Source organism: Leopardus geoffroyi, chromosome D1 (genome assembly GCF_018350155.1).
Source record: "Leopardus geoffroyi isolate Oge1 chromosome D1, O.geoffroyi_Oge1_pat1.0, whole genome shotgun sequence".
In the NCBI taxonomy this organism is placed as follows: domain Eukaryota; kingdom Metazoa; phylum Chordata; class Mammalia; order Carnivora; family Felidae; genus Leopardus; species Leopardus geoffroyi.
This window is the reverse complement of record NC_059329.1, coordinates 48,782,416-48,807,901: the sequence shown is the minus strand read 5'-3', so window position 1 is coordinate 48,807,901 and position 25,486 is coordinate 48,782,416. Positions and strand designations below refer to the sequence as shown.

Sequence of the window (25,486 nt, the reverse complement as noted above, 5' to 3'; positions counted from 1 at the left end):
TGTGCTCACATGCCTTTTCCTCAGTGTGTATATGTGGGAAGAGAAAGCTCTCTGGTGTCTCATCTTATAAAGACACTAATCCCATCATGAAGGCCCTACTCTCATGACTTCATTTAAGTCTAATTATCTCCCAAAGGCTCCATCTCTAAATACTACCACACTGGGGGTAAGGACTTCACTATATGATTTTTAGGGGGCACAGTTCAGTCCTTAGCATGATCTCATAGGGTTGTTATGAGGATTATATACCTCAACCTGTTTATAGCACTTTAAACAGTGGCTAGCACTTGGTGAGTTCTCAGCAAATTGTTTGCTGTTATTATTTCGGAGCCAAGTGAATAAAGAGGGCAGCCATGTAATTTACAAAGCAGATTGTTTAATAACACCATTTAAAGAAAATTTTTAGAAGTCAAATTCAGTAATCTTTAAGTTCTGAGTGTTTTATGTAAAGGCATTCTCAAATATGCCAGCACAACTGAACAAGCAGTTTTGAGTAATTCAAAAGACATCAGGGAAGTCTTTCCTTCTCTTTTGTGCCCCTGACTTTTCATAATCCTCCTTTGATGACTCCAGTTGGCTCATCTTTGGGAAGTTTCTCCCCTCTCTGGAACATAAAGCATCACCATCTTTGCTCCACTTTCTATGCTAATGACATGGGCAAAGGAGAGTAAGGAAAAAAGGTCAGGCTAGTGCCTCTAAACTCACCTCCTTAACCATAGAAGCCCAGGGTTATTGAGAGCAGCTTTATTTTAAATGAAGACTGCTCACAGAGTCTTATATTTGAAATGGTTACCTAGAGGTCAAATAGTCAACTTGTATCCGGTAAAGGGGTCTCCTCTGAAACAATCTTGTTTTCATACCTAAGATATGGAGATCTCACTATAAAATAGAGCAATTCTTTTTGTTTTTGAACAATTCCAGAGATGAGAAAATTCTTTTTTACTTTGAGTTGAAATCTACTTCCCTATAACATCTACCCACTGGTCGTAATTATATCTTCTATATTGTAGTGTTGGACATATGATAGGTCTCTAAAGGAGTTAGGTGAACTGAATTGGTTCTTGAAGTATTCTTGTGGACCCCCAAACTTCCATCTTCTCTTATTTTTCCAGTGATGCTGTCCTACAAAATACCCGACAGTATTTTATGTGTCCCATGTCCTTCAATGTCCTACAGAGATGCTGACCTTTTTTCTTCTTCACTTCCATGTTTTTCCCTTTGCTTTGTGCTCTCTGGCACCAGCTCCATATTCAGGGCCCCAGACTGGGGGTGAATAGCTTATGAAAAAGGGTCAGTGATAATACCAATTCTCTTCTACCTGATCCTTCTATCAGAAAAGGAAGTTCAAATCAAGTTCAGATTCCAAAGGGTTTGTTTTCCAAGGGGTTTAAACATACACCATCACAAATTATATACTTCTACTCTTTAACCTCAGCCAGCTACCATTACTATGTTTACCAGAACCCACATTAGCAAACTACTTACTGTCCACATTAATGCTATAATTTACCCTTTTAGGCTGCCTGGAGATGATGTGATGTACAGCACATAGCCAAGACTCCCCGCCCCCAGTTGTTACATTTTAAAGAGGGCAAGCTTGGCCCTGGAGGTCATTCCCCAAAGGCACACATTGGTTACATAGTCTCATGGGGGACAATGGCATTATTGTCCACATGAAATGTACCTGTCTAGGACAGTACAGCTGGGCTGGCTGTGTTTGACTAAATGCATTAGGAAGAAAAACTTTAAAATAGCGTGAATTTTGTCCCAATTTCCTTCTGTCTCAAAGCAGGAGATACAGTCAGTCTGGGAAGCCATACTCTGTACAAAGAGGGACAGAATTCTAGGTCATGAGCTCTCACTCTTGAAATTTGCTGTCTTTAGAGGTTCTCCATCCCCCCAAATGCCTGGGCATCATATCCTAATTATCAAGTCTCGTCAATCCTACTTCCTCAGTACTTCACCAGCTGTACAGCAACACATCCCCCTTTTCCTTTACCTGGAGTGTGACAGTAACCTCCTTGCTTTAATCTGATCCACCTTCCTCATTGCTATCAAGAGGGACTTTCAATACATAAACACTGCTCAAAATCCTTGAGAAGTTTACCCACTATTTATAGTAGTGGTCTCCAAAGTGCTGGGCAGTGGAACACAGCACAGGGAGTGAACAAGATAGGGGACATGTCAGGGAAAAAAGAGCAATGCTTCTATTTATAGTATATATTTTCTCCTAAAAATCAGAAATCAAGCCTTGCTATATGCAATACGTGGACTGCTGCTGGTGTCTTATTTTTTCTTGTGTGTGTGCAGCATTAGTTTCTGTGGTCCCAGTCAAGAGCATCTGAATTGCAGGATCTTTACAGCATTTTGCAAAAAGCTGGAAAGTGGCCATGAGGATCTTTTATAATATAGAGATTCACTTGTTATATTGGTTAAAGTACTTAAGAGGTGTTAAATCTAATAATAAAATATGCATTCTTCTCTTTTTTTAAGGTTTATTTATTTTTGAGAGAGAGAGACAGAGCATGAGTGAGGGAGGGGCAGAGAGAGAGGGAGACACAGAATCTGACACAGGTTCCAGGCTCTGAGCTGTCAGCACAGAGCCCAACACAGGGCTCAAACTCATGAACAGCAAGATCATGACCTGAGCTGAAATTAGATGCTTAACCCACTGAGTCACCCAGGCACCCTGCATTTTTATTTTTCATTTAGCACCCACATTGTGCTTATCTTCTCTGTGAATGATGTTGTTACTAGAAATATGCCACATAGCAGATGATGGGGTTCAGAAAATGGCACTCTATGGACAGAATCAGGAAAGACCTTCTGACCTTCCCCTGAAGCAGGTTTTAAGACCCTCTTATTAGAGGTGCCCTCCCTATACCTGGAGGAAAGAAGCATCCTTTTCTCTGAAGACAGAGGAATATGAATAAACAAGTGTTTCTAAACTTCCCTCAATTTATTAAACCTAGCTTATACATGTTTTGTCATATCACACCATTTCACAACTTTCCACTTTTCATCAAACCTAGCATAAAATGCTCCTGTTTAGTAAATTCTTCTAGTCTTCATTTCATTAGGAAGGCTCCCATGTTAGATAAAACTTTTAAGTAAATTTTTGTGCTTTTGTTAATCTGTCTTTTGCTACAGGAGCCCCAGCTGAGAATTTGGAACAGTAGAAGGGAATATAGTTTCCCTCCCCTCACAGAGAATTAAAAAGAAAATTAAACACATTTAACATAGCTAGAGAAAAATATGAATTGACCTCTAAGTCAAATCATTCACAAGGTCTATTTCAAGCGGCTCATAGATCTAAATTTGAAAGGTAAAACAATAAATATTGAGAATATAAGAGCTTTACAATGTTAATGGAGGTAAGTATTTATAGACAAAACCACTAACCATAAAGAAAAAAGTTGACAAATTTGATTGCATTAAGATTATTTTATTCTCAAAATATATTGCCAAGAGAACAAAAGGGCAAGCCAGAGCAACATATAACCAACAGAAAGCTGATCCACAATATAGAAAGTACTCCTACAAATCAATAAGAAAAAGATAACTCAATAGAAACAATCAAGGATATTTGAATGATTGATAAACATATGAAAAAGAGTTCTGCCTCAACTCTGTTAGTCATTAGGGAAATGTAATTTAAACCAAAATGAGATTTTCCGAGGAAGATGGTGTAGACTTCTTTTTGCCTTTCCTCCCTGTGATTACAACTAATAATTCTGAATGTTACATATAAAGCAACAGAAGACCTTGAAAGGTAAAAAGAGGCAGACTGGCACAGATCCTAGGGATCCACAGTAGTGTTGAATCCCCCAGGTTCCCTTACTGCCGTGTATATTCTAGGTTGGGTTGTTGGATGCTGGAAAACCTAGCAACCCAGGAAAGCCAACAAAAGCAAGCAAAGAAAAAAAAAAGCCCCTCAAAAGCTTGCACTCACTAGCTAAAGGACCCAAAAAGGAGCCGTCTAGCAAAACAAAACTTTTAGACAATAAAAGCTCTACTCTAATCAAATAGCACAAAAAACCTACAGCCCCATTCCCACCACCAGCAACAAAGGCTGAGTGGGGAGCCAGGATTTTCATCCCCACTGGGTGGTTAAGTGGGACTGTGGTGTCATGGAGACCATGTGGCAAGACTGGACTTTCACCCATACTGGGCAGTAATATGGTATCCCAACCCCTCCCTGTTTTGGAGGGAGGTAACAGAGGAGGCCTCTCTTGGAGGCTCTGAGCTTCTATTCCTGCCCAGTAGTAACAGGGAGACCCTCCCCCACCCACTGGGAGGATCTAGTGGACAGCCAAGACTCCACCCACTCCTGCAAGTAATAAGGATCCCCTTTACCTACTAGAGCAGGGGCAGAGGAAGCTTCCTGAGACAAGATTTAAATAAGATGCAGAGTCTTATAATACTCGAAATGTTTGGTTTCAACAAAAGTCATTTGTCTTATTAAGAATCAGGAAGCTCTCCAACAAATGAGAAAAGACAACAGACATTAACACTGAGATGATACAGATGTCACAGTCTTCTGACCAGGATTTAAAGCAGCCACTGAACTTCATTGGACTTCATTGTTTTAGTGAGCAATTACAAACATGGTTGAAAGAGATGAAAAATAGAAGGTCTCAGCAAAACAAATGATGATAGATGGCAAAACTGAATGGAAATTTTAGATTAAAAAACACAATGACTTAAATAAAACACTCATTGGATGAGCTCAACAGCAGGATGGAACGACAGCTAACTTGAAGATAAACTTCAAAGTGAACTTGAAGATAAAATAATAGGAATTCACATTGAGTTGTATACATTAACTATGTACAATTTTTGTATGTCAATTGTACACTGAGAAAGCAGTTAAAAAACAGTAATGAAAACAATAGGAACTATCAAATCTGAACAAAAGAGATAAAATAGACTGAAAAAAATGGGGACACCTGGGTGACTCAGTCAATTGAGCATCTGGCTCTTGATTTTAGATGAAGTCATGATCCCAGAGTTGTGGGACCATGCTGAGTGTGGAGCCTGCTTACGGTTCTCTCTTTCTCTCTCCCTTTGCCCCTCTTCCCTGCTCCTGTGCTCTCTCTCTCCAAAAAAAAAAAAAAAAAAAAAAATGAACAGCATCTCAAGGATGTGAAGCTGTAACAACAGATCTAACATTCATGGTAGCTGAGTGCCAGGAGTAGAGAAAGGGAGTGGGGCTACAAAAGTCCAATGGACTTAGCTTAGATGAATGAACAAGTTCTCTTAAACAGGATATAATGATAAAAGGAAGATCCTGAATGTGGAAAGAGCAAAAGTAACCCCTCCTGAATTTTCTAAATTATATTTGACATTTGAATAAAAATTATAACAATGTTGTGGTTCTCAACGTATGTTGTGGCAGTAGCTACAACAATTATGTTATAAATGGGAAGGGTAAAGGGAGATAAAGTTTCTATAGTTAAGTTAGTAAACTGGTGACACTTTTTGATTGAAACCTGGACATTTAGAGTATTTTAAGACTCTGTATATTATCTTATTTAAATCACGTGTTTCAGTAAGTCTCCTCTGACACTGCTCTGCTAGGTGAAGGAAAACCTTTTTCGACTTTGATTGTGTATTTATGACTATATAACTATGTATCTATATCTATCTATCTATCTATCTATACACACAAACATATTATATATAAAATGTAATATATAGGGAAAACAATAAAAAGCTATATAAAGCAAGACATTCAAAAACTCTATGGCTAAATCAAAACAGAATTCTAAAAATGTTTTAAGTAATCCACAGGAAGGCAGGAGCAGGTAAACAGAGAAATGGAAAACAGAGGAAAAAAGCACAGAACAGAAGACAAAACAACAAAATAAAATGCAGCTTAATATATCAAAAAGGAAAGAAAAGAAAGCTGGGTTGACAATTTTTCTCATTGGCTATTATTCTTCTTTAAATGAATAGCATTTTGTGAAGAATGCCCACTCTTAAACACTAGAGCCAATGTAATTTTTGAAACGCTAAAATTTTATATCTAGTTGAATAAAACAGATCGTGATTTTATTTAAAAACAGTGTTTTTCTCAACTTGGTATTTAGTGTTAAAACTGTAAAAGAAAACAGAAACAAATAATGAAGACCAATTTAAGTAGATATGGATACTTTTAATGATCAAGATAATTAGGTTGAGTTAAATTTCTGCTAGCTATGGTAGATTAATAGAATTGGTTAATGCCTGAAACTAACTTAGTTTTGTAGACTATTTTCAAATACAAAATAAAACATCAATTCTGTAGACTCCCTCCCTCCTTCCCTCTCTCTTCTCTGTCTGTCTGTGTCTCTCTCAGTCACACCCCCACACATGAAGAAGGATAGGATGAAGAATTCATATGTGTCTGTAAATTCACTTTCACTTTGGAAACCTGTTCAGCAATATCTCTTAAAACTAATAACCATACTCTATATTCTAACAGTTTCATCTTTAAATATATACCTTTTCTTGAAAGAACATGTACAAAAATATTCATGGATTTGTTATCAATAATAGTCAAGTACCAGAAATAACATAAAGATTCATTAATATTGAAATGGATGATTAAATTAATTTCACACAATGAGATACTATACGGCAATAAAAAGAAATGATCTACAGCTATATCCAACAACATATGGACCTCACAAACATCCAGCTGAGTGTAAGAAGTTAGATACAAAAGGATCTATAGTATATGATTTAATTATTGGAAGTTCAAACTAGGCAAAAAATATTGAAAGGGGTTAGAAGTTAGGATAGTGGTTACCTCTGGGAAAGAAGCAGAGGATAATAATTGGGAGGGGCAAAAACACATACTGTCTTATTTCTTGATCTGAGTAGTGATTACATGGACGTATTTACTGTATAACAACACGAGTGTACCCTTCTGATTTATATACTTTCCTGTCTGTATGCTATACTTCAAGGAACATTTTATAGAAATGGTAAAAATAAATATACTTTCCCTGTCCCTTGTGGTACAAAGTAAAGGTGATATTTTAGTGATGCGTGAGAAAGTAATTGGTTTTTAAAAACTATTGTGCCATGGAGGGATCATTCAAAAACTAAGAACTTGGACATTTTTTCATTGCTATGTGTTGTTGCTGCCCAGAATGATTAGTGTGTTAATAGTATGCACACTAAAAACACATGTCGACAGAGCTTTTATTCTGTTCAAAAGTCTTCCAAATGAGAAGATTCAGTAGATTTTGAACCATTATTAATTAACACTCACGCGAATGTTTTTGGCTTACTATGCAGTGATACAGCGATTGCGTGATGTCTTAGTCTGTTCTGGCTACTATAATAGAGCATCATAGAGTGGCTTATAACAACAGAAATTTATTCCCCACAGTTCTGGAGGCTGGAAGTCCAAGAAGAAGGTGCTGGAAGATTCAGTGTCTGGTTCATAGACAACTCTGTCCTTTTCTGCTACATCCTTACATGATGAAAGGGATAAGGGAGCTTTCTGGTATCTTTTTAATGAGGGCATTAATCCCATTGATGGGGCTCTACCCTCAAATACCATTACAAGGGGGATTAGGCTTTGACATATGAATTTGGGGGACACAAATACTTAGTCTATAGCAAGTAATTATCAAATTAGTAAAATCGCAATAGTAATAACTAGTACCTATTGGTCGCTTAAGTCCCACTTTTTTTTTCCTAAACATTTTTCATATGTTAAATCACCTAATTTTCACAATAATCCCAGGAGTTAGTCACTATTATTATTACTGTTATAGTCATTATTTTATTTTACAGATGAAGAATTTTCCCTAAGTCAAATTGTAGATTCAACACAGTATATGTGTAAGGTAAAACAAACAAACAAACAAACAAACAAACATGCAAAAGGAGAGTGCCCCAAGGTTATTTATTGATAGAAAAAATTTGGAGACATATCTAGAGCTTAAGATTCAAACTTGACAGTGTATCATGATCTGTCCCCTTTAAAACCTGTTCAGCCTCACCCCTGGCCAGTCTCGGACTCAAATTTGAGGCTCCTTGTGGTTCCCAGAACTGATCACAGTCTTGGGTACCTGGGTATTCCTCAATGATGTTCTTTTAAAAGGTCCTCCCTTGGGGCGCCTGGGTGGCTCAGTCGGTTAAGCGTCCAACTTCAGCTCAGATCACGATCTCGCGGTCCATGAGTTCGAGCCCCGCGTTGGGCTCTGTGCTGACAGCTCAGAGCCTGGAGCCTGCTTTGGATTCTGTGTCTCCCTCTCTCTCTGACCCACCCCTGTTCATGCTCTGTCTCTCTCTGTTTCAAAAATAAATAAACTTAAAAATAAAAAAAAAAATAAAAGGTCCTCCCTCGATTAATCTGTCAATTAGACAAATTCTTGTTTACCCTGTACATTTCAGTTTACCTCCTCCCTTCCCTGGGAAGTATCTCCCTGACACTCCAGGTTGAGGTACTGGTGCTCTTTCCTCTGGACTCCCACTGAGCTTTGGATGCTTATTCAAAAGACTGGGAATTTCTTGAGGATAGGGGTTATTCACTTTTTAATTTCTGTATCAGGGCCAGACAAAACCTAGAACAGTAGAAACTTGACAAACATTTTTTTTTAGTTTTTTTTTTTTTTTACATTTATTCATTTTTGAGAGACAGAGAGAGAGCACAAGCAGGGGAGGAGCAGAGAGAGAAGGAGACACAGAATCTGAAGCAGGCTCCAGGTTCCCAGCTATCAGCACAGAGCCCAAAGTGGGGCTGGAACTCACAAACCGTGAGACCATGACCTGAGCTGAAGTCGGATGTACAACCGACTGAGCCACCCAGGAGCACCGACAAACATTTTTTGAATAAACTAATAGGTTATGCAAACTAGAAAAAAATGACTTCTTTTCAGGGAAAGAGCTTTATTTTCCAAAGTTAGATTCCATCATTTGCGTTAGTGGAAAGAGAAAGTTACCGAGTCAGAAGGCCTTGACTCTGATCACACAGTTCAACACCAGCTGGCTTCTTTTTACAAGTCCCTCTCTTTCTCTGGCCCTTCATTTCTCATTTGAAGGGATTAAACTAACTCAATGCTGGGTTCTTGCTACTTTTAACATTATGTACTTTTATTTCTGGGTGTTCATCTTAAAGCTAGTAAATCAATAATATTTATTGGACACATACCACATTTAGAGTCTTCCCAAAATATCTTTTATCTTGATAAAAAATTGCCTATGTTGCCATTTTTACAGTAAAATTAGAATTAGAATTTTTCTGTCTTGGAGATTCGAGTCCCTCTATTCTCTGGTCCTAGTCTACCACTGTATCATGAAATTCCATGAAATGTAACATATTTGTCACTGGATACCCAGAAATTAAATAAATGAAGAAGTCTCCATCTCTGCCTTAAAGTACCATATAATCTATTACAAATATAAGACGTCAACACAAATAAAATGTGACTTTGTGAGTTATGTGAACAGGTACTTAATGTGTGTCAATAATTCTATTTCTGGCCGCGTTAATAGTGACTAAATATAAATGCATCTGTCCAATCAAGGTTAAAACAATCTTCTTACTTTGGCCAGATGATAGGTAGGGCCTAAGTGCAATTCCACAGTTTATGTTTTAAAAGCAAGCTTGACTGACTCAGAGGAGGATGTGGTTTTTATCCATCTCTGTAGATGGGACTACCATCCACAGTCTTCCAACCAAGAAGCCTCTACCACTCTTGTGTCTTCTCTTTTCATAACCGCTGCATCAAACAGGTCCCAAATCCTGTCAGTTCAACTTCAGAAATGTCCCTGCATTCCACTGTCTCCTCTGTAACTTAACTATCCTTTTTTATAACAGGTCTTTCTCTCCCTCTCTCTCCCTCTGGCCTGAACTATAGAAATAACCCCCCTCCCCCCACCCGCCCGTTACCTCCAGCTTTACTTTTTTTTTTTTTTTTTTTTCCAACGTTTATTTATTTTTGGAACAGAGAGAGACAGAGCATGAACGGGGGAGGGGCAGAGAGAGAGGGAGACACAGAATCGGAAACAGGCTCCAGGCTCTGAGCCATCAGCCCAGAGCCCGACGCGGGGCTCGAACTCACCGACGGCGAGATCGTGACCTGACTGAAGTCGGACGCTTAACCGACTGCGCCACCCAGGCGCCCCCCAGCTTTACTTTTTAAACTCAAATCAGATCAGGCACATTTCTTGCATAAAGTTCTTCATTGGCTTCCAGTTGCCTTCATAATATCGATACTGCTTTATTTGACAACGTTCTTTATTAAATGGGCTTCCTCTTTCCTCCATTTCATTTCCCTTTGTCTTCCTCTCCTGTCTTTAATTCTATAGTTACCAGGAGCCCTATGCTGTACCAAGAAGATGTTATGATCCTTTAGGACTCTGGCACTTAAAAAAACTTTTTTTTTAATATTTATTTATTTTTTGAAAGATAGAAAGAACGAACGAACAGGGGAGGGGCAGAGAAAGCGGGAGACACAGAATCAGAAACAGGCTCCAGACTCTGAGCTGTCATGACAGCATAGAGCCCGATGCGGGGCTTGAACTCACCAACCAGGAGATCGTGACCTGAGCTGAAGTCAGATGCTTAACTGACTAAGCCACCCAGCACCCCTGGCACTTTTTTCTCATGCTCTTCCTCCTGTGTGGGGTTCCTCATTACCAAGGTTCTCCACCTAACTCCTATTCTTTTTCTCAAATCAATTATTACCTCACATTTGTTGTCCCAGTAGTGAAATGTGTGTGTGTGTGTGTGTGTGTGTGTGTGTGTGTGTGTGCATGTGTGAGAGAGAAAGAGGGAAAGAAAGAGAAAGAGGAAATGGGGGTGGGGTGGGTAACAGAGAATGAGAGTAAATGTATATGTGATTTGAAGACCAACCAGGAATGACTGGTGTGGTGGAGAAACCAGTAGAAAGCTTTGAAAATACACATACCTAGGAGTGGTGTTAGGTTATCAATTAAAGAGCTTTTGCATTTTTGTTTTAAATTTTTTGCTCTCATACCCAGGAGCTGATCTTCAGAGTACTTCTTTGCTTAGATCATAGCGTTCTGTCCTTTTATAATGGAGATCCATCCATTTCACATACAATTTCAATCAAGAAACCTCACATTTCTATTTCAAAATGTAACCTAGTTGATTGTATTATTGCCTGACAGTCTGAAGCCCTAGGAAGAGAAGGACCGTGATTTAGAAGGTGTATATAAGAAGTAGCCATCCGTAATAAAAATTTGTGGTTAGCACTTCTGCTACATTCCCTGCTTGGCCAACCCACACCCATTTATGATCTCAGAGTAGGCTCACCTATCCAGTAAAGATGAAGTTACCAAGCTATGTCAGATTAATGATGTAAGCTCATATGATAATCTGATTAAATCCTCCTGTTCTAACTCTATGCTCATCCCAGAGCTTTCTGACAATATTCTAGTTTCCTGTGAAGACTTCCCATATGCTTGGGAGACTTTCTTCATTTTTTTTTTTTTGTAAATTATTTTGTGGTTTTAAATCTATAAAACAATAGAAAAGTGTTAGATGTTAAATGAAGGGCAAAAATCAGCTATTATATAAATGGCAATTCCATGAAGGGGTAGGTGTTTTGAAACTATATTGCCTGGTTTGAGTCCTGGATCCTCCACTTATAAGGTTTATGACCTTGGGCAGGCTAGCTTAAGTTCTCGTGATTCAGTATCCTCATCTGGAAATCGAGGATAAAAACAGCATTACCTCATACAGTTGCTATAAGGATTACATGAGTGAAAATAGGTAGAGTACCTAGAAAATAATGTTCAATAAAGGTTGGCTGTTTTTATTATGATGTACTAGGTATGGTCAATCGGCCATTGGCATCTATTCCTACTTTTTTTCTGTGGGATTCTCTTACTACAGGGGCCAGAAAGCTAAACACCACATTTCCTAGACTCCCTTCCACTCCAGCTCATAATGAAAATTAAGTTCCCACTGTTAGATTACTATCTGCTGGATTTGGGAGGCTGAAGTAAGAAAGAGGCCATCTTTTTGCTGTCTTTTGGCTGTCAACCAGAGCATCCAAAATTGGGTGTTGAGAAGCAGTTCTGTGTGGTGAAGGACACAGCAACTGCTTTCTAAACCTTTTCCCCTTATTTTTAGATTGCAAGTATGGTGGTATATTCTTGACTTCAATCTAGCAACAACCTCTTCATTCCTATTCTTCCAATCCCTCAGTGATACTATAAACACTTAACTCCCTGAATTAAATCGCTTTCTCAAGTAACATAGGATGCTTTCCATTTCCACCATGAACTTGGACCAAATCACATGGCAACTTGTGATCTGACACATGAGTAACAGAACTGGGATACAAACCAAGCACTGTGCTTTATAAGGAATTCTACTTGTAAGGTATCACTTTTTGTCAAATATGTGAGCTCATTTCTTTTGTTGAATGTGGAAGTCAACATTACCATCCTCTCACATCAAGAAAGGACCAACTCACATATATACATTCCCCCTAGACATTCTCACATAACAGAGAGTGCTTTGTAGTATGTTCTGGACCCAGATGGTTTAACCCTGACCAGAGATCTTCTGCTTTTTGAATTCTAGAAATCCTAAGCAGCCTTTCAGTCTCTGGCTGCATTACCACTTTAATTTGATAGTTGAGAATACTGACACAGAAATGCCTCATGAATGTTTATGATTCACCACTGCTGGGAGTCTGGGACACCTGTTTGGCACCCGTCTTTGGTGTAAACAAGGGTTTCAGGAAGTTTTTTATTCCACCTACACAGCAGCTAAAACTATGTTAGGTTAGCTGCCCAGGCCTGCCCTGTAGCCATCAGATTTCATTCTGAACTAAAATGACTAATTTCCAGAACCTTTTATATTGAGGAGAAAAATAATTCACTTCCCTTGCTTAGAATTTTAATCCAGCCTGGGTCCATGCCAGCTGTCTTCCTAGGATGCTCTAATACACATACCTGTCATTAGCAATTAGCATAAACTACTGAAAATACCAATTTCAGTTCCCAAATGCTCTGTATATTGATACTCAAGTCTGCTTCCCATATGCATCCTGATCAACATGTCTACTAATCCTGAAGTTCTTTTCACAGTATTTAACCCACACATATATTCTCAGTGCTTGTGAGACACACTGTAGAATGAAAACCTAACCAGATGCTGTCAAAACACATTTTGTCAGTTGTGTCCATTTACACAGCAAGTGGCCAAACTTGAAATGGGGAGGAAGGTGGAGAAAGATGTGCAGTACTATCTCTAAATTTACAAACTTGCATTGGATTTACTTTCTCCTGTCGTACCTGAATCTTTCCACTTCTGCTTTTGATTCTAAAACCTCCTGTCTCTTCCAAGATCTTACTCTCTCAATTATTCCCTTACTTTATCCCTAACTTCCCCCTTTCCTAGATCCTTGCCCTCACCAATTGAATGTGTTTTAGGCTTTTCTTCCTTAAACATTTCTAACACTACACTCCTTCTTAGATTGGTGCCAGAAGATACATTACTAAGATCCATGAGTTCTTCATAAGAATATTAAAATTTTGTTTTCATGATTATCTTAAATAATGATGTAAACATATTTTAGATCATCTGGATGACTGCCCTTTAACCAAGTATTACCATGAGATTTTGGTGCCTTTTACCTTTATGGATATCTTGTATATACAAGATACATATATAGAGAGAGACATCTGGGAATAATCAGGGTGTGGCTGATATACATAAACATACCTTGACACCAAATGGTATTGCTTTAATTGTCTTGAACTGAGGAGAAAAGAACATATTATAAGGTTAAATATTGTCTTGGGGCACTGCACAAAAATGGACAAGTGGTGGTAGGACTGAGTATGTGAGACATGGAAATTGAAGGATACCAAATGCAAAACAACCTGTAGTCAGCAGCATAATTAATGTTGAGAATGGTTATTTAGTTTGACAAACTATGCTATCGCATGAAATTAATAGTGTAAGTTTGAATTTATATTTAGTCTATAAACATGTTTTAGTTTCGTGGTTGTATTAGTGCTTAAGTATAGATAACTTATATATACTTGATGTATATATTTAAGTAATGTATAGAAAAAATTCAAGCCACCTTGGGGTTACTTAAGAATTCTCTCTCTTCCTTATTTAAAAATTTATGTTATAAGCACTTATATAGAGCTTACTATATCCAGGCATTGTTTTAGGTATTAACTCATGTAATTCTGAAGTCACACAGCTATTTAAAGGTATGGCCGGGATTCAACCAGGCAAGCTGGTTTCAGAATCCCTGCCTTTAACCATATGGAATGCTGCCTCCCTTCGGATAGAGTCTGTATTTACTCTGTCAAGGTTTGGACAATACCATCTTATAGTATATGGTCTGCCCTCGAACATATTCACTAGGGTTCTGCCTTTGGCTTTCTCTTTTTCTACCTGATGTGTACTCCTAGGACAGCATCATTGATTCCTATGGTTTTAATTACCATACCCTGATTATTTCCAGATCCCTAACTATAATTTAGAGCATTATTATGTTCTCATGATACATATAATCAACTGAACATTTGCACCTGCAAGTCTCAAAGGCACCTCGGCTTCAACCTAAAATGAACTACAAGCATTCCCCTTCCCCCACCCCATCCTTGCTCCAATAAGCTTAGTCTATTATCTCTCTTGTTTAATGGCCCTACTTTCTACTCAGGATGCTCACTGGGCAGCTGGGGAGAGATACAAGCAAACTAATCATTATCTTGACATGTGACAATTACATGGATATTCCCCAAAGGCCGATGAACCCAAAAGGAGATAGCACTCTGCCTGAGATGGAAGGGTCAGGGATGGCTTCATTAAGAAGTCAATGTTTAAAATACCTCAAAATAATGACTGCTTGCACCTTTCTTTTTGTCTTTTGTGTACACTTGAAGGTGCACTATTCATATTGTACTACAAAATGTAGGATAATTTTTCATTTTAGTTCCAAAATGTAATTCCTACAACTTCATTCCGTCTCCATTTCCCCCTAAAATGAGAACTAGCAATTGTGCAGGTTTTTTGTTTTTTTTTTCCATTTGAACTGAAATAAATGGAAGAAAAATTTTCTCTACCCTTTGAAAAAGCCTGATTCATTTATCTTTTTTTAAAGTTTACTTATTTTGAAAAGTAAAATATTTTGAAAGAGCGCGCATGGATGCACGAGCAAGTGCGAGAGGGGCAGAGAGAGAGAGAGAGAATGTCCCAAGCAGGTCTGCACTGTCAGTGATGAGCCCCATGTAGAGCTTCATGTCACAATTGTGAGACCACAAGTGTGAGCTGAACTCAAGAGTCAGGTGCTTAATTGACTGAGCCACCCAGGCACCCCCAGATTCATCTGTCTTTAAAACATTTTCTAACAGTCGAATCTTTAATGGAAAAAAAAAAATGCTACAAAGATTTTGGTCTATCATGTAAGTTTTGACTGGCACTGTGACAGCTTCAGTATGAAGTCCATTGTTCTGGGCTCCACATGTGGCTTCTGTGGGGTTGACCATCACAGGAGGTAAATCCTTCTAGACATGGTCAGCTACTCCATTGAAATTCCAGCAGCACAACAGTGGTGAGAGGTTGCGGCTATGATTAGCATGGAAGGCCCCAGAATTGTGTCATAGCTGCTAGAGAGGTAACTTTTTTGCCTTCTTGAAAGTGTTCATCATGGGGGCGCCTGGGTGGCGCAGTCGGTTAAGCATCCGACTTCAGCCAGGTCACGATCTCGTGGTCCGGGAGTTCGAGCCCCGCGTCGGGCTCTGGGCTGATGGCTCAGAGCCTGGAGCCTGTTTCCGATTCTGTGTCTCCCTCTCTCTCTGCCCCTCCCCCGTTCATGCTCTGTCTCTCTCTGTCCCAAAAATAAATAAAAGTTGAAAAAAAAATTAAAAAAAAAAAAAAAGAAAGAAAGTGTTCATCATGATAGTATCTCTTTCAGGAATAATTTTGTTGAAAATAGACATTCATTCTAACTGCTTAAGCTAAAATGGGAATTTTAATGTCAGTATACAAAAATCATCTCTAAGATCCCTGGGAAAGATGTGGGGCCTGACCTTGAAAGGATTCCTTGATAGGAATACAGGGAGATCTCAGTTATTGTCTATGCCACTTGTCTCTGTCCCTGGCCATATGGTCTCTTGTTTCTCTCCTGTGTCAATTTCCCTCGGCAGACCCACTTTCTCCACATGCACGCCAGACACAGCAGCTCCAGCTTCTGTCCTCATCCCAGCCTTACGTCATCTTTGAGTTTAATCACTCACACAGAGAGAGGAACGTGTCTAAGACTCAATTTCAAATCCCTGGAAGGAGTCTAAGTTCATTTAGGTAAATGTCTCTCTGTGCACAGGGTGTAGGATCATTTCATACCAGTGTGTACGTAGGGACCCATATGGGGGAAACTGTTAGATACTTCCAAATTATCTTTGAAAGTGTATCTTGTGCTGAAGTTTTATTCCAAACACAGAATGGTCATAAAGCCTGACCTTATGAGATAAAATAAGTGAAGCATTTATTTACTTCCTCGTAAGAATTATGTTGCTATTAATCATAAAAATCTGCCCTACTTACAACCACCTGTGCTATTGAAAAAACATGATTCTCTGGGATCAGATTGTCATGAACAAATTACACCCATGTTCCCTTTCACACCCAGGGAAGGAGAACTCTGACTTGTGCTAAAGAAAAACCATGGACAAAGACCGAAAGGGGTCACCAGAAAGAATGCTCAAGCTGTCTTCGCTTTAGTTTTTAAGTTAAAGCATCAATAGGAACTCAAAGATTTTCATATGATCCTACTCTCTGTACCTAAGATTTAAAGCTAAAAGTCATTTAGGAAAAGAATGTGTCATTGCCTAGTTTTCTCTATGTTCCCTATGGAACTATGATTCTATGGGAATCAAATTGGTATTCAGTGAATGGGGGTACTGCACACATGCAATACTATTAACAAATATGAGCGGTATTTCCTTAACATTCCTAATGCAGTTGTATCATGTACAGTTAGAGAACAGGGTCTTATGGTAAGTTAAATACTCAGACTAATAAGAATTGATATATGTAGAACAATAGGTCTTTTTTAATAAATGTAGACTCCAGTTACTTTTAAACTTTGCTCTGAGGTGTCATTAGATGCAACTGAGAGAGGCTCTATTCTCTTCTGTACTCTACAATCATATGGTTAATATTCCTTGCTGGTACCAACAAGGACCTGAGGCGTAGATGTGTCTGGTGTATTAGAGGAACAGGAGAAGCCCAGTAAGACTACAATAGAGACAGAAGAAGAAGAGTAGCTAGGAACAAAACAAGAGAGGTAACAGAAGATTTAGAAGTCAATAGTAAGGAAACAGCTTTTGCTCTGAATGGGATAGAAAGGGTTTGAAGCAGAAGAGTGATATTATCTATCTTGCTGAAAACAGACTACAGGGGGAAGAACATCACCAAAGAGACTATTAGGAGTCAGCTGCATTCAGGTAATGATCATCATGTAGACTAGGAGGGAAAGATGATGATGCTAAGAAATGATCAAGGTCTGGGTATAGATTGAAAGTATGGCTGATGGAAGTTACCTATGGACCAGGTGTGAAGTATGAGAGAGAGAGAATTCAAGGATGACACCAGATTTTTTGGCCTGAGCAACTGGAAAAATGGAATTGCCACTGAAGTGAGAATGAATGTAAGAGTTGCTGGTAGTAGGCAGTGGAAGATTAAGAGGAAATGTTATGTTTAAGATCTTATTAGACAATCAAGAAGAGAACTCAAGTGGGAAGTTGAACATGGATCTGGACCTCCTAGCAGAGTGTCGGTGCCCCAACTTGAGACTGCAATGAGACTCATTAGCACAGACATGGAGTTTAGAACCAGGAGACTGGATGAGACCAACAAGGGGTCAGTCACGAATATAAATGAGAGGACTAAGCCTAGGGACATTCCAAATCAGAGGTCTTGGAAGTGAGGGAAAACCCACAAAAATTACTGAAAACTGGAAACCAAAAAGATAGAAAAATCATGCAAATGTGGGTCATATAAGCCAAGGGATACAAGTATTCCAAGGAGAAAAGAATAATCAACTATATCAAATTTTGGTTGGAAAATAAAATGACTGAGAAGTGATGATGGAGGTAATTTTTGGCACTGGGAATACAAAGTAGTTTTGGGAAGCACTGTAGAGAGGACCTGATAGACTCAAGAGAGAATGAAAGAAGAAAAACTGGACACATAAAGAGAATTTTTCCCATGAGCATTGTTGGAAACAAAGTTTGTTTGATTGTTTTAAGATTGGATAAATAGCAGTATGATTTTTTCTTTGAACAGGTTGATCTAACAGAGAAGGAAATGTTGACAATGCACAAGAGAGGAGACAGAATTACTAAATCAAAGTCTCCTTCAGTAAAATAAAGGAGAAGACATGGGGAGTCCATCTACAGCACCAGAAGAGAATTCACAGATGCAGATAGGTAGGCAGATAGGTAGATAGGTAAGAACTTGTGGAAATTCTCTTTTGATTACACAAAGGAAAATGGAAAGCAAGCTCATTAGCTGAGATGATGGTAAGGAAGGAGTTCTTAAAGGTATGAAATGGAGAAAAATGAAATAGTCATGTAGGAGACAGCGAATCTACAAAGGAGATATAGTATGATGTCCATGTAGTAGTAACTGAGATTCAGAAAGGGTGAATACCTTGACCAAAATGTTCCATCTAGTGACAGAATAAATAGGAAAATCTAGGTCTCTCAAATCTTGGCCCTTTGACCAGATTATTTTTTCTCTATACTGTACAATATAGATTGTTTGTTCAGTGAGTTTCCAATAGAAATGTGAAATTTCATAACCAAGTACAATTAAAGTCTTTTTAATCCTGCACAAATCATCAATGATTTTATATATTTAGAGTCTATTTCACAGCTTTCAGTTACGGAGTCAAATGCAAAGGGAAATAAAGAAGGCAGTAATACAATTCAACTGAATCTTGTCTCTGTCCTTTCTCTCTCTTCCTTGCTCACCCCATTAAAGATGCCTTTATCCTAAACATGGAGCTAATGTAGTTAAAAATGCTAAGTTTATAATTGGAAGAAATTTATCCTGAATTATCCAAATGACTATCTTAATTCTCTACCAGTAGACTATCTTAGAAAAATACTAGCAGCAAAAAACATTTATTAAAATCAATGTTGGGGCATCTGGGTGGCTCAGTCATTTAAGAGTGCAACTCTTGATTTCGGCTCAGGGTATCATCTCAGGGTTCATGAGTTTGAGCCCCGCACTGTTAGTGCAGAGCTTGAGATTCTCTCTCCCTCTCTCTTCGCCCCTCCCCTGCTCATGCATTCTCTCTCTCTCTCTCTCTCTCAAAATAAATAAATAAACTAAACAAAAATCAATGGTGACTTATTTTAAATGGGAGAGGGGAGAGTTTCTAACATTAACTTTTTAATGAGTGTCTACTGTGTTATAAACACTCATTTATAAATACTTATTGAAAGACAGTGGAGTTCTTGCTTTACATTAAATGTCAAGTCTATTTAATGAGAGGATTTGAAATACAAATAATGAATCTGATTTCTGTCTTGCTTAATTATGTTTATTTGCTGTGTTGAAATGTTCTACATTCAGGATATTATAGAGAAGCAGCACATCTGTTAATTAAAGTTGGCAAATGGCAGGAGTAACGTTTATCATTTGCACTGAAAAGGTAAAGGGCACTTGTCATGGTTGCTGCTAAATAAAACAAGAGTCTCTTGAGAAAGATCACATTCCTTTCCTCACTTTGGTGTCTGCCCTGCTGGCTCCTGATTTGGTGATTAGAGAATAGGAAGACCAGTGGTTAAGGGCCTTACTTGTGATTGCCAAAATGTGTCAAGGAAGAGATATGAGTGTTTCACTGAAACACAAGACACAAGAGGAAGGATTCACAGGAAAATAGTTCACTCTGGCTAAAAGAAGTAAAGAAAGCACAGAGAGTTTGATGTGAGGTAGACACAGGGACAATGTTGACAAAGTCTAGGCCCAGGATGGAAAAGATGCAATTAACACCAGTGATAATTTAATTTGTAATTATTTATTCTTCTAATTATAATAATAGCTTTCAATAAAAAAGGGGAAAAATTAATTTGCTTCCAGACAAATGTAATAATACATTGGGTGAGTACTAGAATATATTTCTAGCTGCTAAAAACTAGGATAGTTTACATGTCAGGTCCGTTTGTTCATGAGAAAATTTAAATGAATGTTGCCTATGATTAACATTCAAAATGTAAATTATTATATTGTAAGATCTTATCTACTTTTACCTTATTGCAAAGAAGGTAATTTTATATACATAAAACAACATTTATTTAATGTAGCTTGTAAAATAAATACAGTAAAATTAACTAAAAAAGAATACAATATTTTTTTTTACCAATTAATATATTTAACATACCCAGCATAAATTATGTATTGGATTAGTGACTGTAAAACTGAAACTGCTCAAAATTGAGTCTCACTGGATACTGAGAATATGGGATGCTTATCAGAATTCAAGTCAGTCCAGTGGATGAGGTTCATAAGCAAGCAGCAAATACCAGGTATGAAGATGATGACAACTGGGTTTGCAACTGAATATTCTCAAATATATAAATAAAAATGTACACACACACACACACACACACACACAGCATTGTTAACGTAATAGACTCTATGCATCTAGAAAGCACATTTAGATTTGTAAACAATGGATCTATGTAAGGATAATCTATTACCTTTCCAGACTCAACAAACAAACAAATTCAATGGTCATTGATAAGATAGATTAATGGAGCACATATTAACTGGCTAGGAGACTGAGGCCTTGTAATAAATATGTAAGTGGACATGAAATGGTTAACCACACAAACCCTACAGGTCAGGTATTAGATCATTTAGACATTAGAGACAACTCTGCTTCTGAGAGGAAGGGGGAAAGAGAGAGACAGTGAGGCCACAGGAAATGACTGGAGAGAAAATATTCTTCTGGGTAAGGAAGAGCTGTAGAGGAGAGACTCTCCTGCTGGCACACAGAAGGGATCAGGTTCTCTTCCTACATGACGTCAAGGTTATCTATGCAAGTGTTTGCTCCCACGGTCTCAGCAGCAGAAAAAGAAGTGTTTAGTCATGGACAGCTATGATGGAAATTTCAGCACAACGAGAGGAGAGAAGGTCATAACTGCTCAATTCTCTAGACCGCACTGTCTGTGGGACAGCAAACAGATAGTGCTATGCAGACATGGCAGTGAAGTGCAACTCAGTCTACATATCCTTTGAATTTACACATGAAAGCTGAGAATTATGTGTAGTATATGTGTCTGGGAAACAGACTGGCACAGAGACAGAGAAAAGTAGGAAGATCTTGGAGAGGCCAGCCCTGGCTCAGAACCAAGGCAAAGGTGACTGATTCCTTCAGCCAATAAAGGCAAGGCACTTCAGCAATCACTAGAAAGGGGGTGCAGTAGTTAACATCAGAAGCTCGCTGCAGTTATAGTTCCAGGGGAGCCATATATTTTGTACTTTGCTAGACACTGGCAATTCCCCAGACACCGGTCCTCAGATCAGCCAAAGTCTTCAAATCAGGAGGTAACATTTTAGCCTATAAGAGCTGTCCTGCCAACCCTTCCCACTAGAGAAAGGGACAAAAGACAGATTATTTTTCCAATCCTTTCCTTTCTGGCAAAGGACAATTATTTTCCCAATAGCCTTCCATTGTCTTCCCTGCATTCCCCCCGCCCCCCACGAAAGCCATTATTAGTATTTTTTTTTTCTCACAGAGAAGCATGGGAGTTACATAATTAAGGATGAGAAGAGAATAAGACTGTCCTAAAATGTGGATTTGGGTGATCAGTAGGCTCTCTTACTAGTTAAAGGTTTATTCCTATACATCCCTTTAACAAAATTACAAATTACTACAAGCCATGGACTTTCACAGTTAGGCTCAAAGAATTGGAAATTAACTTGGAAAATATCAAGGTTCTACTGCATAGATTTTTGCTTCTGTAAAGATTAAACTGTGTCATTCACTCCTCAGCATGTTTAGTTTTCAACCCATCCTTTGGTTAACTTAATAAACTCGAGAGACAAAAGAGTACTTCCAAGCGTCATTATGGAAAGGCACCATCCACTTAGAGTTAGCTGAGATAACCCACACTTTCAGTGCCCAGAGTGAAATCCAGAAAGCACACCATACTTGAGAGCCATGCCTAACAGGGGCCTGTCACTGCCTGTGTGGGCCCATGTTTCTTTTTCAGACGTGAACTTAACAGTGCTTTGTGTGTTAAAGAGGACAAACAGCTATTCACGTGTAATTATATAATTGCTAAGTACATAATATTGCCAAATGCATTTATTTTTAATAAATGCTTCAAAAGGCTGAAATATTGGCTAACTTCATAATTTCTGTGTTAAAGAAAACAAACAAAGCAGCAATAAAAAAATATGAAGAAACATCATAATTTTAAATCCAGGCTCTGAAGCTGGACTTTCTGGTTTGAGTCCTGGGTCTTCCTCTTGTGAGCTGTGAACCTGAGCAGACTGCTTTACATCTTTGTCTCAGATTCCTCATCTGCAAAAGTAGGTAATAACTCATAGGGTTCTGGTGATGATTAAATGAGCTAATATGTATAAAACACTGAGACAGTATCTGACACCATAGAAAGTACTCAATAAATGTAATGCAAAATAGTTTTGAACATAAACAAATAGAAATATTTCCTATCCCTATAATCTAATACTGGGACCATAATACTGAGTCAGCATCCTAAGGGAGCCTTAGAGTTCATTCTTAACTAGAAAATATAATGTGTATAACAAAACAACTATTATATTTAGCCATTCAGCTTTCTTCAGCAAGTATTTATTGAGCATATACTTTGTGTCAGACTATGTCTCAGGCCCTACAGATACATAAAGTACTAGTACAGAAATATAAGTGATATATTCTATATTAAACATAAGGTACATGTGTGGCACATGTACCTATGCTTATAATTATCATAATCTCTCCCATTTACTGAGCATCTATTTTGTGCCTGGTTATCTACCAGGAGGTTCTGTCCGTATTATCTTGCTTATATAACTTACTTTTGAGGTATTATATGATCCTCATTTTCATCCTGAGGATACTGAGGCTCTGAAAGTTTAGACATTTTCCCCAAGATCTGTACAGGAAGTGGGAGAGCTGGAATTCAAACCCAGGTTAGTTTGATTCCAGAGGTGGTGCTCTCGTACTTTCTGACATTTCCTTGGCTCTTCTTGACTGAATTCCTATTAACTTACACATTTCAAACAATTTGGATTGAATGAGACTGTGTTATTCACAGTCTGAAGCTTTTTAAAGCTAGAAAGTCATCACTTAACAAATGATTATTTTATGGTCCAGAGTGGCTCTAGGGTACTTCTTACAGAGGTAAGCTAGGGACTCAAAGCAGGATCCAAGATGGCCACTAACAGCATAATGATAGGGACAACCCATTGTGTTTGAAAACAGTGTCTTTAAACAGAGGTTGAAATAAGAAAGTGGAGTCTTTCAAATACTGGGGACAAAGGGGCAGTTACCGTAAATAATTTGTGAGTATCAGAACCAGAGATTCTGTGATGGTGTTAACTCTAGAATTTTCTAAGGGAGCTAGTTTCATGAAAGGTTTGCAGGGCTTCTTGGAGAGTTTCTCTGACCACATACATATCCACACCACACACACACACACACACACACACACACACACACACACACACCACTCTCACATGTTCTCCATCCTCATCAGACAGAAAAGTTGGAGCCAGGTCATCTGTACTTGAATACTGATCACCATGTCTGCTGTCACTATTGACTTTGGTCGATACAAAAGAGAAAGCTAACAACTGTGTCCACCAACTATTACTCAAGGATATAATTAGTACAGAATTTAGGTTAGAAAATGGCTGTATGGAGGTAACCATAAAAAGATCCAATTTCAAATAAAATTTTTGCTGATTATAAACTTTTCTTATTTTGGGAGAAAGATTCTGCAGTTCTTAATAAAAAAATTCTGTAGCCTAACTGGTCTCTTTGCTTCCCATCAACTATGCCTATAACTGTTAGACTAATCTTCCAATAGACTAATCTGCTATTTTTGTTGGTTTTCACTAGGATATAGTACAGCCTTCTTAGTCTGTCATTTAATGCTGCCGACTCTTATGCATGATACTCCTTTCCACATTTAAATTCTGGTCACTATTTCCAGTGTGTGTGGGTTTTCCCCATACTACCAAGAAGTTTTCCAACACCAACTGGATGTCTTACAATTCAATTAAATTCTGACACTCTACCTGGAGATAGCATCAGATTATTGATAATAATTATTAATAATATATTAATAAATCATTAAATACATGTTATTAATTCTATAATAATTATAATTAATATATTAGTAATTATAATATTAATATATTATGAATTAAATGTTAATGATAATTAATAGTATGACTAAGGGTTCAGTTCTGTCCTCTATTTTAGACACCAATACCAAGTACAGGTTGCTAACTATATTTCTAACTGACTGGCTATAAACAGAAGTTCTCACAACCCCCTCCTTGGGTTTGATTAATTTGCTAAAGCTGCTCAGAGAATTCAAGAAACCAGTTTACTCACTGGATAACTGGTTTAGTACAAGAGACATCAAAGGATTCATATCAACAGTGAGATGAAGGGGTTTCCTTTTTTTTTGTAATGTTTATTTATTTTTGAGAGACAAAGCATGAGCAGGGGAGGGGCAGAAATAGAGGGTGACACAAAATCTGAAACAGGCTCCAGGCTCTGAACTGTCAGCACGGAGCCCAATGCGGGGCTTGAACTAGTGAACTTGTGATCATGACCTGAAGTCAGACGTGTAACTGAGCCACCCAGGTGCCCCCACATGAAGGAGTTTCTGTCCTCATGGAATTTGGGACATTGCACTGTGACAATGTGAAACATTCTGGTTTACAAACCTGGAAGCTGTCCCCAGTCCTTTTGGGTTTTTATGAAGGCTTCATTACATAGGAATGATTTCTTAAATCTTTGGCCATTAGGGATCGACCTCAATCTCCAGCCCCTTTTCCCATCCTGGAGATCAGGGATAGGACTGAAAGTTCCAACCCTTGAATCACATGGTAGGCTCCAGTGGGCAGCCAACCCCCTCAAGCTTGGGCTAAAAGTCACCTCATTAACATAACAAAAGAAAACGTTTTAAGGGTTTTAAGAGCCTTTTGCCAGAAACTGGGAGGAAGACCAACGTATTCCTTCTTAAAAATCACAATCACATACATTGTATTCAATTGCTACCAAAGAAATGCCCTGCTGGTCAGTCCCTCAGTGGACCCGAACCCTTGATCCTTGAGTTTACCAGCCACATCTCCTTTCTACAACTTTACAGATCTAGGCTCAGGCTGTTTCCTCTTATTATTTAATCACATTTATCCAAATCTCGCTGGTTTATAGCACAGTACAGTATGAATGAAATCATACATGAGTCATACATGAAATCCAGC

At 38.2% G+C, this 25,486-nt stretch overlaps 1 protein-coding gene across 29 annotated transcripts in view; it reads right to left on the bottom strand.

Moving 5' to 3' along the window:
* DLG2 (discs large MAGUK scaffold protein 2) overlaps positions 1-25,486 on the bottom strand; it is a 2,060,218-nt gene that overhangs the window by 253,512 nt on the left and 1,781,220 nt on the right. The window lies entirely within an intron of this gene.